We start from the raw sequence: 14,643 nt of genomic DNA, 5'->3' as shown, positions 1-14,643 counted from the left end.
TGCAGCCCCTCGCGTGGGCCCGGCCCGGCCCCGGGGCGCTGCGCGGCGGCCGTTCGAGCTGCCGCTCGGGTTTATGCAGAGGGGGTTTCCTGCAGGTGTTGCTGGCTCATGTCCCGGGCCTTTCCTCCCGCTCGCAGGGCTGGGGTGAGCTGAGGGATGAGGGGAAGGCTGAAGGCCGCCCAAGTGGGCAGTCATGTGGATCAGAATGTCCTTTTTTTTTCACATAATCTTTTCAACTGTGACTGAAATAAAAGTTTGTGAAGCATCAGTGTCTTTACCTGCAAACTTGGGTTTTATACAAGAGAGCTAAAACTAAAAAATACGATACAATTCCCGCTTTAATATCCAAACATGGCATGACTATCAGTGTATATAGTCTCAAGTGAACCAACAGTACAATCAAGCTTTGGTTTGAAATAAGGAGTTTGTAGATCGTGAAGGAAGGTGATTCTACTAGTTGCATATAAATGCTTTTGATCTCTGTTTCAGAACATGCCTTTTGAACTCAAGAACAGTAAAAATTTATATCTGTGGCAAAAGGTCGTAAGCTGCTTTTATGAATAATTAAATGTAAAAGCAGTGCAGGTGTTTAATCACAATATAGGCCATGATTTCTCAGTATTTAACAAATCCACATGTTGAGTAATTACAGACAAGTCAGTGGTCAACCCAGATCAAACTCCAAAAGCCACAGGCTTCAATCAGTTGCTAAATGTATTGTTCTACTGTTGAACATGTAGCCCTGCTCATACTGGTTGCCCACAGGTTCAACAAGAAGATGAGCAAACTTGAAAATACTTTTTCATTTGTAGATCTACAATCTGTCAAAATCCACCATCCTTCATTATATTCTAGTGTATCTCAAATTAAGCAAGAGCTGGAAGAGTCTGAAAACACATGTGAAGTATGCTATCTCAACTGCTATACTTTACAATTTCATCTAGCTGTTGTGGGGCAAAAGATAGAGCAGCTTGCGAAGAGTGTGAAAATCACAACCAGGAACGTCAGTGTCTTCTCATTTGAACTTTTAATTTCCTGTGTTACAGAGTTATATTTAATTAAAAATTAAAATTTTCTGGCATTGTGATTCTTCATTACTCAGCATCATGCTCTTTTCAAAAATAGGTTATTATGTGTTTGTGATGGCTCTGTTTTGTATGTAATTCTGATGACAGAAATATGGTTCAAGTAGTCCCTTTAATCATAATCCGCAGTTCTAAACAAATAATCTGATTTAGGATGCACAGTGAGTTATGCAATGACTGCAGCGTTACTGTTCAGAAATAGAGCATTGCCATCAGGAAAAAAAAAGATAACACTTTAGCATCTGATGCAATGAAAACCTAGTTCTTGAAAAGCAATATCAAAAGTTATCAAAAGTATGAGGAGAACAGGGAAACAAACAAAACTTGCTACCATTATGAGGCAACACACCATCAGTTTTGAGGGTGTGCTCTGTTATGAACAGATACTTTACAGTGCTTTATGTAAATGTTCTCATTTACATAACACTGTAAAATTAGATGTACACACAAGATAATGACAACAGATTCCACTCTCTTCTACAGTAAACTAAAATAAAAACTTTCCCTCAAATAATTTCACCATCTGGAAATCAATACTAAAAGATTCCCATACCACAAGGGTAAAAGAATGTTAGAAAGTACTCAAAATTATAGTCATACTTTAGTGTAGAGATATTTAGGCTACAGGAGGATTTAATATGCTGAAAGAACAATTACCTGGCAAGAAGGTCAGGGCTTCAGTTTTGATCCCTGCTTCAGGTAGGGTGTATTTTTCTGCAATGAGAACTAAAACTTGCCCTACTTTCAAGTAAGAAACTAAATTACCTTTATCTGAACAGTCAGGTGTGATACCATGTAATATGCTGTCTAGGCCAAGGATTCATTTCTTTGATGGAAGATCTATAATAGCAATGTTGGTCTTGGTGATAGTCCTACTTGAAATAGGACTGACTAGACTGTCTCCAAAAGAACCACACCAAACTAAACCAAAAGGAAAGCAGAGTGGTCTGCCCCTACCTTCTCCCCAGCCACCTGAAGACAGCCTATATACTGGTTCACAGGACTGCAAGGTGAGAGAGGTGGACTTGAAACACTGACTCAGAAGTGAATGGATTATGTGTGTGCTATGATGAGGGTCAACCCCTCTGGCCACTGAGTTATTGGGCAGAAATGGTTAAAGTAGCTACTATCTGTATTTTGTAGAAAATTAGCTATTCCAGATCTAAAATCAGAAGAGGTTTCAGGGGCTGTGGCCTGTATGTAAACATACATGTTTAGATCTACAGGAGGAAATGGCATACAGGCTGATAGACTTACACATGGGTAAGAGTTTTGACTCCCTCAAGAAACTCTTCACTCAGCAACTGCCTTTGTGAGTTTAATTCTTCCAATGCATTGTGTCAGGATCCTTCAAAGTAGTGTTGAGAAGCCTCCTACTAAAAAATGCCTGCAGTTTTGCTGCTGCATAGCAACGCAGAAGTTGTTTTCTGGACCTAACAACGTATTTGTGCTGTGTTGTGGCACCATCCAGGTCACGCCCTGTGCAACATCGTTCCGGCTGCACCCCACAGCTGGGGTCAAGCACAAAGAGACCCCACCACAAAATCTAAACCAATTGGCCAGGCACCAAAGTACTCTTCTTTCCTAGGCCCACAAAGGACAACATAGACATTTCCTCATTTTGCAGAAACTTTTATTGTTTATATGCACACGCTTGCACAGAGGCATGCATAACTATTGATTTAACAGACCTATTCTTATAGACTAAGCAGTGAGATTTAGTCTCCAAAATTAGGGTAACTTCTCTCAAAAGGACTGTACTCTACTGCTCCCATAGGTAAGAAGAGGGAGGGCCATCTGCTCATGTGAATTGTCAAAATTTCTTTCACTTAATAGGAATTTTGTCAGCTTACTCTGCTGTAAATGTGCCCCACTGAGTTTAACAAGCTTAAACCATTAATTACTTATTTTTTTCACAGTGTGGAGTGTAGGCTTCAAGTTACATTATTAAAAATCTAGATTCTTGGAGCCCAGAATTCTTTGTGTCTAGCAGATACAGAAAGGAGATCAGAGACAGAAAAAACACGCTTGGAAAAACTTAAATATATTAGACTAGTAAAACTAATTTCTAATGTAATATGCAGTATAAATAGAAAAGGTCATAAACAGAGGTGAATGCACGTAAATATATATTTACACATTTAGACAGACAGATACATAGAAAGATAGATAGATACACACACAGGTAGATACAAATGACAAAGTGAAGCAGCCTGTTGCAGTCACAGAAAATGTTTTTTTGTTCCTAACTGTTTCAACTATAGCACCTGGCTTCCACAAATAAAACACTTTGTCCCTTCCACACACAACTTACCTTTCCTCATAAAAATCCCTTCACATGTCCTAGTTCAGCGGTTACTGAGCTTTACAGCTGAAGGGCTGAACATAATTTTAACAGATCAAGGAAGCTGCAATCAATACTGTATCTGCTTTGAAACTCTTATCCTGTGCTTCCTGGGGCTCCTGGAGCCCATCAGGGAAGGGCAGCGGACCTGACATAAATCCTTTCTTCCTGCAGCTGAGCTGTTGCTGCAGAGAAGTGCATCTGCTTACAGCATGAGAGGGTCACATTATCACGGTTCCCATGCCTCACATTAAATGGTGGTGATATACGAGCATGAGCATCAGTAGGTACAAATGAAGATGCTATTTAAAACTTGCACTGCATGACTCAAGTGACTCAATTTGGAAGCCAAATAAAATCTATACAAGTTATGTCCTGATGCAGCTGTCCAGAAATCTGAAGGCCCATACGTGGCCCTCAGACCATGGATTAGAACCACAAAGGCTGGGCTATGCATATTTTAAGGGGAGAAAACAGCATGTCCCATAAGTCTCCACAAATATCCATTCCATGAGAGGATTTAAGAGGCAATCACCCATCTGCCAAAATGTGTATGCTGTCTTTAATCATGTTTCTGCTGAATGGGGAAAACCATCACAAAAAAGCCCCACAATTAACAAGATTGCCAACTGTGTGTCTCAAGTAATTATTAAGAAAACAAATGATCAGGATAAAATGGCTGCAATGAAGGTGAACGTAATTTTATTATATGTATCATTTTGGAACTAGACTGAGTTGTCATAACTAAAGCTAAAACTAAAACCCCCATCAGAAAGAATGCTTCCCTTAAATCCATGAAAACTACTGTAGAAGTGTAGTATATAAACCTAGCTAAATTAAGTTCTAACTATTTACATTTTATTTAGTTTTAACTAAATTCTAGACTTTTGTTGAAATGATTCACTATTTTATTTATTTCAGTTATGATATGTAAAAATCAATGTGCAGTTTTTCATTTCAACTTTAATATTTGATTACTCTTTCTATTGATTGTATAACTTGAGGTCTCAAGGATTTGAGGAACAATGAAGGAAAAAGCAACAGTAGAGTGAAATTCTTATTTAGATTATTTGGATAATTCATATCTGAGAAAAAAGAAACCTGAATTCTGTGGAGTACATATGGTCCTTGGTATGTGTGCTAAATATATAATTTCCTAGAGTTCTGTAAGAAAGTTAAACTGAAGTTTAGTCAGAAGTTTTGCTCTGCACTGATCTGTGAGATCTTGAGTTGAAATTGGACACAGAAATATATTTATGGAGATAAACCTCTTGTATTCCCACGCACTTCGCATTTGGAGGAGAGCTATTTTCCAGTAGTATTTATGATTTTCATTTCTTCTCCAACTCTACTATTTTATTCATGCTTTATCACCACATTCTACTCACAGATATGTGCATGACTTTATTGAGAGTCAGGCCCATATACACATATTTCTCTCAGAAGAAAATGTGGCCTTTAATAAATATGCAGTGTGGTACAGTTGTGATTGAGATAGCCAGGTTTAAGATACACAACTTGATTTTTCGAAAAACATATTTCTTCAAACAGGACAAAAGCAGGTGTATGTCAAGCTAAAAGTTATATGACTTGGAGTGTAAAAGGACAACCTAAAGATTTTTCAAGTTATACAAAAGTCAGTTTGCTCGTGTTCTATGACTCAGGACCGACCAGACTGGGTTTTTACCACACATTCACAGTAATTCATATTTGGGTAGTGAGCAAGCATGAACCATTTTAGCACAACAGATCATGTTCTGAAACCTCTACATTTCATAATAGAAATATCTTCTCAATCATAATGATGGATATTGCAAGTGAGACGCTATAAAAAGTAAAAAAAAACATGTTTTCCTCTTTGTTTCCTCATTTGAAACGTGTGTTCAGGTAGCCCTCAGGACACTATTCTTTGCTATTAAATATGTTCAAGGAGTAATACTTTAAATGCTCCAAACTGCCTAGAGTTTTGAAGTCCTAAGTTCAAAGAAAGTTCAACCCGTGTTGCCACTCATGTTTCCTCATAGGCTAAGAATCTCCCTCTTCCTCAGAAGTAATGACTTCTACACTTGTTTTCAGGGGTAGAAATTATTCTGCCAATATTAATGAAGACCAGCTTGTCCTCACTGTTTTTATTTTATTTGCGGAAAAGAGGTAAGAGAGACCATCTCAGTGCTCTGGCAATTTATTTCCATTAAAAGTCAATACCAAGCCAAAGAGATGACCCCAGTGTCTCACAGGTCATTCCTTACACTGTCAGTCAAAACAATTTCACCTGGGCCTCTGTATCTTTTAAGTCCAGTAGCAATTAACACCAGGGATAGAAGATTACATCAGCTGAAAACAAGAAATTATGCAGTGGGTGAAACCAAGGGTTCATCTAGCCCAGTTTTCTCTTTCCTACAGCAGCAGTGGCAAAGGTTGTTAGAGTATTATTTAGAGGTTGCTTGCTGGAATCTGTTTTCTCCATTCTGTGTTTGGGCTCTTAAACACTGTTGAGTTCTTCATTACTGACACAGAAAACATCCTTCTGTTTTCCTGGGCATCTTTGTGCTAAGAAAGTGCCCTTACATAAACTTTACAGAACAGAGTGGCAAAGGGAATCAACCAGAGAGTAAGAAATTAAGATTTTGCCTCCAGCTTCTTTACTAGCACCGTATCTAATAAAGTCAATTATCCTGTTTGATCCATGTGATTAAAAAATATATTAATTGGCAACCAACTTGGACAGAAGTCTTACCGACTGTTTTTAAAACAGCTACTTCCACAGATGTTCATTTGTTTAGCCTTCTTCAATGCATATTTAGTTGTTTCCAAGATCATACATTTTTTTATTTGTTATGTACAAAGCAAAAATCCAAATTAAACAGATAGTGTTTTCTCTTCTAGGTAGTGGTTTTTAACCAGAGCTCATTTCAAGTGTTAGTGAACATATTCAAATTGATTTCAGCTAATCTTCCATAGGAAATAAGTGACCTGTTAGCTGTTAGACATTCCATTAACAATTGCAATGGGTTAATAGGAGAAGATAGCAAAACCCTTTAGATTTAGATAGAAAGATGAAGAAACTGCCTTCAATAAATCATAAGAGTTAAGTTCAGCAAAGCTGATGGAGAAAGAACTTGAAGCAAGAGAGAAGTGGAAGCATGAAGGGGAAGACGGTTGCCACTAATTTGTCTCTCAAAAGCAGCTGTTTTCCATTTACATTACCATCAAAACTCGTTAGCTGTAGCCTTAATTTTACAGGGCCTTCTCTCATTTCCTGGAGGATATTTTAGTGGGTTGAAATTATGCAGTGGTGTTTTTTTTTTCCTTCTTTGGTGAAATGGCAGCTGTAGGTCAGGCTGTGATTGTATACATCATCAGTGTATTTTCCAAAGACAGCGATGCAACAGAGTTGTTAATTCAGTTTTCAAAAGTGGACGTTTAGATAAATTGACTATCAGTTTTGTGTAGGTTTTAACAGGTGTCCAAGCCACTGTTCAACAGTCCTAAACTCTCTGCACATTTGTGGGATGGAGTATTTACTTTTTTGTAAGAGAGCTCCCAAATAAAGATACCACACTACTTGTAACTGGAAAAAATTCTACAGAATACTTTGTCAAATGTCATCCCATCCTGATTTTCTATGCTTAGAGTACAGTTTCATGAATTAATTGCAGTATGTTTGCACCATGAGGCTAAGAAATATCTGAGTAGCTGTCACCGTTTCACTCAGGTTCAACAACAATTCTCTTGATCGCCTTCCCCCCTCACCCAGGTAGGGAATTTTCTGTTGGAAGAGAGCAGTTATATGCATTGAAAGCAACCTTTGTTGGTGGATTGGATAAAATTTACTAGTGAAATAAACTGAATTTAGAGGTACAAATGTTGTACCTCTGCTTAATAGCTGGAGTTAACAGCTTCAGAGCTAAGCCCAGCAGGACAAGTTCTGGGTTTCCTGAAGAGCTAAATCTTCTACCAGGTTTATTTAGAGTTTTATATAAACTCTAAAGCACAAAGTGAAGAAAGATTTCAGGATTGCATTAATTGTACCTGTTAATATTCCATACCCTTTCCTTTTGTACAGCTCTCCCTATGCAAGTTCAAGTCAAGTGTTCTGGCAATTACCTTTCTGAGGACAAAACAAACAAAAGCAGAAGCTTTCAGGAAGTCATTTAGAAGCTTGAAGTTCTGTCTGAAAGGAGTTTTCCTTTTCTCATTTAACTGATTGTGAACCTCCTCTGGTATCTCCTCCTCTGCCCTTAAAATGTAGTGTCCAGTCCTGTCTTGCTGGAGAGAGTTGGTGGATGAAACTGTTTCGTACTAGAAATGATCTGTACTCTGCTAGTCAAGGTCTTTTTATCCCAAATGGATTCTGCATATATCTGATCTTCCCCACACAAAATAAGAAATAAACAGACACTGATAGGTATTGGCTTTCCCTCATCTGAACCGTCAGCTGCTGTACATTAAGAAGTTATCTATGCTTTTAATTGTGAGTAGAAGAGGGATTTGGAGCATAACTGTTTCCCAGTATATCTACTGATAAGTCCCTCTTCATTACTGCCCACACATAGTTCCACTGACTTTAAGATATTAGCTTACCTCTCTCCCTTCAAACACTGGTGCCTAAAGCAAGATCTATTACCCTGAAGCCTTCTTTGCAGCCTAGGCTCTAATGAGATGCCGATATTGCAAACCAGTAGCCAAAATAAGGAAATATTAAAATGAAGCACAAGGCTGCCTTTATTACTGCCATATTTTTTTTAGCATTAATTTTGAAACATTGTTTCTCTGTTCTGTCAAATCACAGTCATAGTGTTAAAAGTTTTGATAACTGTCAAGTTTCTTCCTCCTGTGATGTGATCCTGGAGACATGGAATAAGCATGCGGGGGAGGGCAAGAGAAGGGAGGATTTTTATATTTTAAAGTGTCAGAGACTGAAATTTTACTTTTGTTTTACTTAATCAGATAAAACAGGCTTGTTTTAATGTCTAAGTCTCAAAGTTTGGTGAATTGCTTATTCCTTGTTATGGCTGGGTTTTAATTCAAGGGAACAAAGAGCTTAAGAAAATCAGGTAAATGGTCCTGTGATTAAATAAACACCTGCAGTCCCCCTGGGGTTTTCTGTGTTTCTTTTATGCTGCAGCAATCTTTTGTTGTTAATCTAGTGAGGATACAAGAATATGTGCCTATTTAGCAAAAAGTTCTTGTGTAAATGAGCAAATAAACACTTGCAGCTGCTTATAGTCACTGCCCTGCCTAAGGCAACAAGTGATTTTGCTTATTGATATTATTAATAAAAGAGAAATGCACACCTGAAAAATGTCCTTGTTTATCCATCCTCTGTTTGCTGACTGTAATCTACACTACAATAACATTTCTAACAGATGCAATATAAAGTGATTTCTCATTCAGACTGAATCTAATTGCATTCTTTGAATCAGAGGGTGATGGAAGGGAATGATGATATAAAAGAGACAAACACTGCTCGCACCAGCCCCACCTAGGACTTGCTGTTCCAGTCCTACCTCTCTAAACAAGCAGGACAAGTCACATCACGCCAGTTACATCCTCAGAGTTTTCATGTGACAAGAATAACCAGATCAGAGCACACAAAGGTATGGATGGAATTGCAGCTCATCTCCAGGCAACATCCCTGCTTCAAGGACCCTATAAGCCTCGGTATCACCGATAGAAGGTGGTAGTTTCAGAGTGAGCTAATGCCTACTCTGTACTCTCTGTCACACAAAGCAGCTAATTATGCAAGCATCAAGAATATTTGGCATTTTTACAGAGATACATGACTAACTAGTTTATTTTTTCCTTGACTTCCATATTTTATTCCTACTGTCCTCTTTTTCTCCATTCATTTCATGAAAACAGATCTCTTTTCACAAAGAGGCATACTGAAAATTAAAATGTCAGCTAAATTATAGAAATAAAACATTCTAACATTGTGCAACTTCTTTTAAAATGAGAGGGTGCAGTACTAGTATTTGGCTACATTCACAGCTACCTTATAGGACAAGATGAAGTTAAAGAAGTATTTAATAATTTGTGGGATTTTTTCTGCCTGACTTGTGTCTTTCAATTTTGATTGAGTTAATAGAACTCTCCTTTGTGTTCTGTGTGTATTTCAATAACCATTTAGTGCTAAAATTTTCAGGTAGGACTACAAATAATCTCAGAGTAGCATTTTGTATGCTGAAAAACAATGAACAGAAAATACAATTCTTTTTACTTTCCCTTCCTGTTTTTCTAAGATGATGGAGTGGAGTGTATACTGTTACAAAACCAGCAGAAATTGCAAAGTCAAATCATATCAAAGGATATGATTCCAGTATTTTTTCTGAACAATGTGATCATGTAACTTAAGGTACAAACGCAAGTAGAAAAATGAGAATACTTTGACAATAGCATCTGAGATTGACTTGACTCCATATTTACTGGCCCTCTGAATGCAAACAGTTTTTGTGTGCTTGGGCAAATACTAATCACACTACATTTTAAAGAGAATAGTATTCACATTATTCGGTGGGTACTTGGCTACAGGGAACAGAAATATATCTACACAATGAGAAAACAGGCAAATGGGAATTCAATAAAGCATTAAATGATATTGCTACTGACAATCACAAAATGAGGTGGTGGAAAAAGAAGGGAACTGACCACTGAGATTGTTCAACAACCTGTAACACAATAATATTAATCTTGAAACACTAACTTGTGGACTAACTAGTAAATTGCATAAATTACTAGAGGGCCTTTAACATTAAAGGGTTTAATGATTTGTGTCATTTGCATTACACAGCATATCACGTCTTATTGCAATAGTCAACATGTTTTATGTAACCATCTACCCAGGCTGCTGTTTCTAAATTTTTCTAGCTCATGGTTGATATGGGAGAGAATAAAATTTCATCTCCTCATATAATTTAAGAAAAAAAAAAAAACAAAACAAATTTTAAACTACATGAAAACAAATTGTTATTTTGAAATTTCTCCTCTAAGAATCTACCTAGAGCCAAGAGTTTTCCCAATCAGACACCAGGGCTGTTGGTTACAACTGGTTTCAACACTGACTATAAAAAAGACATAATTTCTGATAGTTATTAACTTTCTTCACTTAGCTTATTATTAACTTATTATTAAATTTCCAGTTTCACTGAGCACTGCCAAGTTAGTTAATTGAGAAAAAAAAAGCCTCTTAGAAGAAATCAGTTTTCTAAGAATTTTGGAATTTTCAGACATTTTGATGGCTTTCTTTGGTAATGCTTAATTTTTTTTGTATCAATCAGTAATATTACTGTACCTTGATTCTTGCCACTGATCTCAAGATGTCTATAAGCAGATGAAAGAAAATCTTCAGATTCTTTGTTACTTTCCTCATGAGTAAATTAAATCTGAACTGATTAATCTGGCTGTTTACTGAAATGGTGCTTAACTATGGAACTTCACACCTCCAAGACTTTGGTTTAAATCTAGTTTTCACCTATAGGAATTAACATATATACTCTGAAATCTTTGTCTGCTGAACACTTGTACTGCATTAATCTTATTGCAACATGAATCAACGTAGTCACATTGTCTCAGAAAACAGTACAGATGAACCACTGCAAAAAGGCAAAGGATATGGAAGTATTTGATCTGGGGAGATATTTTTCCGCATTTCAGGAACTTTGGAAAGAAAAACTAAGTGAAAGATACGACAGTTATTGAAAAGACTTTAAATGATATATGAACATAATGGGATATAAGCATTCTGAAAGGCAACTAGAAATTAAGGCAGTTAAGATGTGTTAGGACCAAATTAATTCCTTGTTAACTTTCTTTATGGGCTGTTGCTTCTACACTCTCCTGAGCTCACAGCTGTAAAATACCTCTAGGTTCCTCAAAAAGATATATTTTACAAATCTTTTTTAACCCCATTTATTCTTTCCAACTTGGATTCAAATCTACAAAGAAGGCAGGAAGAGGATTCTTTGAAAATATGCACTTTTTATGTATCTCCTTGCTTTTGCATCTGCCAGTGGTCACTGGCTGGGCCATCTTGGATATGAGCACAGTCACCCTCAGGAAAGACAGAGGAAGAACTCAGCAAGGGCTTGGCTTCATGGGTTATTCCCTTCTAACTCTTGGCTGGATTGTATACAGCCTGAACTAGGGGAAAACTTCACAGGGAAAAGCATCTGCTCTTGCTGGATGCCCTCTGCCCAGTATGCCCACACTGGCCTTGGAAACAAAGTGTGGGATGTGCATTTTTCTCCAGCATCACTGGGGACTGCAGAGTAACTGCCCCTCCAACATCAGCTTCATGGATAGATAGAGAGATAGAGAGATAGAGAGATAGATAGATAGATAGATAGATAGATACATAGATAGATAGATAGATAGATAGATAAGAGATATATAGATATACATATCTATGTATATATTTGTGCTGTCTGGCAGAGAAGTTCCCCTTCTCAGGTCAGGCTGGGAGAAGTATCTCCTGTTGGAGATGTGTCCAGAGGAGGGCCACAAAGATGATCAAAGGGCTGGAGCACCTCTGTTGTGAAGACAGGCTGAGGCAGCTGGGGTTATTCAGCCTAAAGAAGAGAAGACTCCAGGGGGACCCTATAGCAGCCTTCCAGTACCTGAAATGGACATATAAGAAGGCTGGAGAAGACCTGTTCACTAGGGCATGTAATGACAGAACAAGGGATAATGGTTTTAAGCTAGGGAAGGGTAGATTTAGGTTGGACATTAGGGAAAAGTTCTTTACTATGAGCGTAGTGGTGGATCACTGGAACAGGTTGCCCAGAGAGGTGGTAGAGGCCCCATCCCTGGAGACATTCAAGGCCAGGCTTGGTGGGTCTCTGTTCTAGTTGGAGATGTCACTGCTTATTGTAAGGGAGTTGGACTAGATGACCTTCATAGGTCCCTTCCAACCCAATGCATTCTGTGATTCTGTGTTGGGGGCTCCAGAATGTGTGCAGATCTTTCCTTATGTAGAAAAACTCACTTTCCAAGAAAGGTTCTGTTAACACTAAAATTATTTTGGTGCCCATTAAGGTCAAGCTCTGTCTCTGAAAACTCTGAAGACCTGGCAATGATACATGTAATTAGCATTAGCCAACTGATGTCCCCATAGGTGAAGGACCTTCAGAGAGTGGTGATGTCCACCCACAGCTTCAGCTTTGAGCACAGCTGTTCCTGTCACATTTGATTAGCTGGAAAGGGAACAGACCAGTATCTAGATCTCTAATCTTTAGAAAGCTGATATGAGGTGAGGGGAACTGCATCCTCAGTGGCTTAATGCATTACTGCTGACCTTGTCCCACTGGGGTACAAGTGCGGTCAACATACCATACCAACATACCAGCATACCATTACCCCTTGTCCTATCACTGCAGGCCCTGCTAAAAAATTTGTCTTCACCTTTTTTATAGGCCCTCTTTAAGTATTGAAAGGCTCTATAAAGTCTCCCCAGAGCTTTCTTTTCTGCAGGCTAAATAAATCCAACTCTCTCAGCCTTTCTTTATGGAGAGGTGCTCCATTCCTCTGATCATTTTTGTGGCCGTCCTCTGGCATCAGCATGAATGAACATAACCAGTGGGTGGGGAAGGAAAGGACAGTGACCCATTTTTTTTCGATCTGATGGAGAGCCAGGAATTGCTGTTATAAGCACCCAAGCTACCTTCAAAAACAACTCAGCAAATTAAGTTTGAAATGCCCTGCTATCATATTTTCCAAGTGCCTCTCACTCCCAGAACACACATTAGAACCAAAGTTGATTTTCTCATACTGAAAAATCCTGATACATATGGTATAAAGTACTGCTCACCAGAATTTCATGAAATAACTAAGAATTCACTGTCAGAGCTGAAGTTATTATTCAAGAGTTGTGCTCTCATGAAAAGACTTTTTTAATAGTATTTAAATCTTCTTTCAATGCTGTGGATTTAATTTAGTTTTTTATCAGGAAATTACTTGAGTTGTCTCAATACAAGTTTAAGGAATCTTTATTCTGTAACTAAAAGGATGCACAAGAGCAAATAATTCTGAAGATATATATGAAGTGCATGCAAACTCTACAGAATCATCCCTTTGGAAGCAATTTTGAAAAACCACTTAAAATCATACAATGAGACATAAGTCTTGTAAAAGACACAGGTAAAAATGAATTTAAAATATGCAGAATGAAATTCTTAATTTATTCTTGTTTATGAAAATTTGCTACTTACTAAGAGATGTTAAAACAGAATGAGTAGTATTTACAAACACATAAACAGCTTTTGTATTGGAGAGACACTTCTGAAAAATTATTATTGTTATGTAATGAGTCATTTTGGCTAAATTGAGGCATGAGATAAGTGGTACTTGTAAGTCGTTAAAATTGCAAGTGTGCATAACTCATGAGGGTTCTGGTCCTGGGTTGAATTAAAAAATTATAATCCTTGTTTCACTTCAATAAAAAGAGGGATGTCACATTCAGCAAAACTCCTACTGCTGATGTATGGCACCTGGTTTCTAACACTAAACCAACTATGATAAAATATAACCGTGTTCAGGAAAAAGAATGGCATGCAAGAAATCCTGCTTATCTGGAGTCGGTGCAGGAAGCCATAAATTGTGACACAGTGAAAGGGAAGATCTGAACCAAGTGCAGAAAGGGAAAAGTGGCTGCTCTGTTCACTCGGTTGTAGCACGGAGAGCAGGATGGCTATCTTTATGTGGGCTCACATACCTTACCAAGGACTCATGGAGAAATCTTGACCAGCATTATAGCCAGTGATAGCTGTATTATAGCTATTATAGCTAGTTCCTAAAATAAGCTCATGCGTACATGCCATTCAATATAGCTCTGAGGTGGCCAGAGCTCCCTGATGAGGAAAGACTTCATACAAACTCAGAGTAATTCAGCCATGCCAAGATCTGAGTATCAGGTATTTTCAGTGATTTAGAGACCCAAATTTTGCTGGTAATAGACAAAGAAGGGACATTGCCAATCTTTATTGCTTGATGAAGCTTAATGTGTTTGGTACAGGCTCCCTGGCCACTCCCACTGTAGCCCCTCTCTGCAAGGCGTCCTCTGAGGCCACATCAAACCGATTAGTGATCTACACACGGCTCATGAGCAATGGATGTGTCACCTCCAGCCTGAATAAATCTCTTCAGCTGTGGTAGATATGTAGCTTGTACAAAGACCTGGCTTGCATTCTCCCAAATAAGAGAATGTCCTCCATTCCT

The 14,643-nt window shown here is 38.1% G+C and overlaps 1 protein-coding gene across 1 annotated transcript in view; it reads right to left on the bottom strand.

The window, feature by feature from the left end:
* Positions 1 to 14,643, bottom strand: part of MEI4 (meiosis-specific 4 homolog (S. cerevisiae)) — a 152,005-nt gene that overhangs the window by 79,727 nt on the left and 57,635 nt on the right. The gene's annotated exons all lie outside the window — the stretch shown is intronic.

Source organism: Chaetura pelagica, unplaced genomic scaffold, assembly GCF_000747805.2.
Source record: "Chaetura pelagica isolate M959 unplaced genomic scaffold, ChaPel_1.0 scaffold150, whole genome shotgun sequence".
NCBI lineage: Eukaryota > Metazoa > Chordata > Aves > Apodiformes > Apodidae > Chaetura > Chaetura pelagica.
This window is presented reverse-complemented; position numbering and strand designations above follow the sequence as displayed.